This window comes from Alligator sinensis, unplaced genomic scaffold, assembly GCF_000455745.1.
Source record: "Alligator sinensis unplaced genomic scaffold, ASM45574v1 scaffold505_1, whole genome shotgun sequence".
NCBI classification, from domain to species: domain Eukaryota; kingdom Metazoa; phylum Chordata; order Crocodylia; family Alligatoridae; genus Alligator; species Alligator sinensis.
In genome coordinates, this window is record NW_005841940.1 from 3,417,554 (window position 1) to 3,422,022 (window position 4,469).

At 51.4% G+C, this 4,469-nt stretch overlaps 1 pseudogene; it reads left to right on the forward strand.

The window, feature by feature from the left end:
- Positions 1-1,513: 1,513 nt before the first annotated feature.
- Positions 1,514-4,165, forward strand: LOC102376444 (annotated as a pseudogene).
- Positions 4,166-4,469: the final 304 nt, after the last annotated feature.

Here is a 4,469-nt window from a genome sequence, read left to right on the forward strand (position 1 = left end):
GTTTGATCTCATCAGTGAACTAAGCTTCTGACTGCAATGGCCACATCATTAATGAAGATGTTGAACAATACAGGTCCAAGGACAGAGCCTTGAGGGACCCCACTGGTCATAGTGCACCATGACGATTGACTTCCATCAACCACCACCCTCTGGGTCTGACCACGGAGCCAATTCCCCAGCCAGTGGTTCGTGGTGGAGCCAAGGCCGCAGTTGGCCAGTTTTGCCAAGAGGTGATCATGGGACACCAGATCAAAGGCTTTTTTAAAGTCAACGTATACGACATCAATCTCCTCTCCCTTGTCCAGGTGATAGGTCACCTGGTCATAAAAGGAAATAAGATTGGTCAAGCAAAACCTACCCGCAAGAAACCCATGCTGGCTATCTCTCAGGATGTTGCCATCGGCCAGTCCATTAAGAATAGTTAACACTGGCTTCATTGGTCTGGGACGGAAGTTTCATAAACCGTGACCGAAATCAGTTAAGTCTCATACTACATTCAACCAGGTTTATCTCAAACCTGTTTCAGCCATTTTGAAACTGGTTGATGTGCACTGAACTTCTGTCCTGTTAAACGTTTAACCCAGTTCCTGATCACTTAAACCAGTTTATGTGTAACTTCTGTCACAAGCCATCAAATTTCCCCAGCAAGGCCTTTACACATTGACCAATTGCTCCTGGCTGTTCTCATCTCTTCTCTGTATCCCTCCAACCCGTTCCTGTGACTGCAAGCAGCCTCCCTGCAGGGACACAGAGGTGCTGCCTGCCCCTCAGAACGCTTTCCTGAGTCTTCTTTCTACTGCGGGGCCCAAGGACACCGGCCGCATGGGGATTTCAGGGAAGCAGGCAGAAGAGACCTGAACTGCAAAAATGATTTCATATTTTTTCCTAGAACAAGCGTGTACAAAACTGTCTATGTCTGATAGAGCCACATACCCCAGCCTTCATCCTCTCCAGCCCTATTTGAGACAAGGGCCATCTCCTTTCATGTCACATTTCAGCACTAAGTATCTTGGGGCTTTATAAGGAACAGGGCCTCTGCCCACAGCAATGACAGGATCATGAGATGCTGGGAACAGTGCTAAAAAAAGGTGGCCTGAACATGAACACCTAAAACCTCTTAGAGTCTCTTGGATAAAGGAAGGAAAGTGCCTCTCAGATGGTCTATGCGGCACCTTGTAAGACACGGTACAGTGCAGAGACCCAAGTTTATCATGGAGGTGAAGAAATTACAATTCAGAACATCTTCTGTATGAATGTTATAACAGAGAGAGGGGGACATGCGCATGGTAACCTATCCATCACACCTGCCCTCTTACCTCATGAAGTTCAAGCAGGCAAGTGCAAACTTTAACCACTGGTATGAATGGGAACCTATAGCAAAGCACCTTCCCTGCCAGCGCTGTGCACTGGGCTCTGCTCTGCCGGCTCTCGGAGCGGTGGAAGCAGAAGCAATAAACACACGTCCCGACAGGGCGATGCACCAGCAGCAGCCAGTGACAGGGGAGGGATTTGCATGGAGGGGCCGTTCTCAGCTCTGGGGCTTTATGAGAGACTCTGAGAGTGCCAGCCAGGACCCATTTGCTCAGGAACCTGAACTGGTCAGGATTTGTCACCATGGCCTGTGCCCTGCTCTTCCTGGTGCTGATCTCGTACTGCTCAGGTCAGCAGAAGGGTTCAGGCTGTGACTGTCATGGGGCAGTTGCTTTTGTGCCACCGCGGTCTATGAATGGTTAATAATGGTTTTGTGATGTTGATTTCAGGGGTCTGGTCACAGCCTGTGGTGACTCAGGAGCCTGCGGTGTCCGTGTCCCCAGAAGGGACTGTCACTCTGTCCTGCAGCCTGAGCACCGGAGCCATCACCTCCAGCAACTACCCTGGCTGGCTCCAGCAGAAACCTGGCTCTCCCCCTCGGCAGCTTATATACCGCACCAACAACAGGCCCTCGGGGATCCCCACCCGGTTCTCAGGGTCCATATCTGGTCAGAAGGCCGCCTTGACCATCACGGGGGTCCAAGCCGAGGATGAGGCTGATTACTACTGTATTGTGCATACTGGCAGCACACACTGCACAGTGATAGAGCCCGATGGGGAACTGAGACATAAACCGCCCTTTCCTCCTCTCCACCTGTGCCCTGCTATGACCTCCCTGCTCAGGCTGCAGAGTTTGGTTTTGCCACTTCCATTTTCATTAGACCCCCCCGACCTTCACTAGTCTCTATCTCCACTGCCCATGTCCTGCAGGTCAGCTCAGACAGAGCCCTGCATATCAGATATGTATTTTAAATGCTTTGATTTGCCAATCACAGTGTTTCTTGGTCTCCATGAAGCAAGCCCTGATGTTGAGCCCAGAATGGTTTTTAAACTGTGGATTCCCATTTATCCCAGCTTTTTCTTGTGAACCCTGTGTGCACACCTAACAGTGCAAGCACTGTGTGGCACCCTGTGGCACCCCTGAAAGAATCTCCCGGCACCCCAGAGATCCACACCCCCCTGGTTGAGAATCACTATCCTGAGCTGTCATGCTGTGCCCCTCACTGCAATCCCCAAGCAGGCCTTTTTGTTGCAGGGCTCGGCCACTAGCCTGACCAGTGCTGTGCTGCCCGTGTGTCAGCCAAGGACAGCTCCAGTATTCAGCCTGCTCCAGCACTGCCCAGTGCTCTCCCCCAGACTCCCCTCCATGATCGCTGTCCAGGGCTGGGCTGTGACCCACTTCCTTACTGTTGGGATTTTGCTTCTTTAGGAGCCAGTTCTCCCTGCCTCACTCCACATGGTGCAGAGATCTGAGGAGCCGTGCACACCAGCAGGCTGCTGGGCTGGCAGGCAGGGAGCAGGCAGCCTGCACAGATCCTTTCCCCGGTGTGGGCAGGGAAGGAGCAGCAGCTGCCGAGAGGCAGGGAGCAGCACTGTTCTCCGCTAATGGGGGCTGTGATGGTGAGAGCTCCTTGTCCCTCCTCCACATGGGGCAGGTACTCAGGGGGTTTGCAGGGACCAGCTATATGGGAATGCACCTCCAGGTGGGGTCAGGTTTGAGCCTTCCTCCCTGGACCTTGGCACTGCATGTCACATACCCACCAAGGTCATGCCCGTGTCAGTGCTCCAGGCCCGATGTCATGCCAGGGTTGTGCCAACATGGACAACACATCGGGTAGCATTACACAGGCTGGCAGCACAGGGGCAGAACTTACCAATATGATTTCTTCAGACCTGGAATCCAATGTCATTGTCATTAGGAACCGAACAATGCTCCTAGCAGCTGTATCACTCTGGGAGTCTTGTGCTTAGCTAGAAATCTGAAGAATGCATGTGTTTTCCTCTTCTCTTCTCCAATTTCGCTCCATTTAAGGCTTTGCTTGTTGTTGGCATAGTATCATGGCCCACCTCCGCTTTCATTTTAATAGACCTTCTCTACAACCTACTCTGACACAGAGCAGGAAGCAAATTTGCATGAAGGGGCTGTTTTCCAGATGTGGACATTTAAGAGAGACTCGGAGGGTCCCAGCCAGGCCTGTTTGCCTGAAGAAGATGAGCCGGTCTGGATTCCCACCATGGCCCGGGCTCTGCTCCTCCTCACTCTGCTCACATGCTGCTCAGGTGAGCACAGAGGATTGATGTTGTGACTGTCCTGGAGGAAGTTATTTACAAGGGGAAAGTAAATGAATGGTCAGTAATGGCTGGTTGAGGACATTAAGGGGAAAAAAAGAAAAATGGAGCATAAATTTAAAGCTTGCATGCTCCTGCGCTGAGGCCAGTGCATGTCCAGAAGAGGTAGCATGTTAGTTGGACTCAGCTTGCTGAACATCTGTATAAATCAGGTACTTCAGTAGGGCTTTTTGGCATTTTTATCTAATAGCTGATTGACTCAGCCTCAGATAAAAGTGTCAAGAAACCGCACTGAAGCGCCTGGTCTATACAGATAGTGTGCTGCCAAGTCCAAGTATTGCGCGGCTTCTTCTGATAAAGCTCTTTTTTTTAACATCTGCAAGCAGTCAATGTGTCTGTAATGTTGATTTCAGGTGTCAGTTCGCAGCCTGTTTTGACGCAGGATCCATCAGTGTCGGTGTCCCCAGGAGGGACTGTCACCCTGTCCTGCACCCTGAGCACCGGAGCCAGCACCAGCAGCAACTCTCGTGGATCTTACCGGGAGAAAAATGGCTCTGCCCCTTAGTTGCTAATACCTAACAACAACACCAGGCCCTCCAGGATCACCACCTGGTCCTCAGGGTCCATTTCTGGTCAGAAGGCCGCCTTAACCATCACTGGGATCCAACTGAAGGATCACGCTGATTATTACTGTACAGCATGAGCGGGGAGTGCTAAACACAGGGATACAGTCCAATGGGAAAGCGCAACAAAAAACTTTGTCTGCTCTGACTCTTCCGACCGAGGTCTGAAGCTGGAAATGCAGCAGCTCATACTGACTGCTTGAAGTCCCTGCTCTGTGCATGTAGAAAAGGGGCCATCTGGTCCAC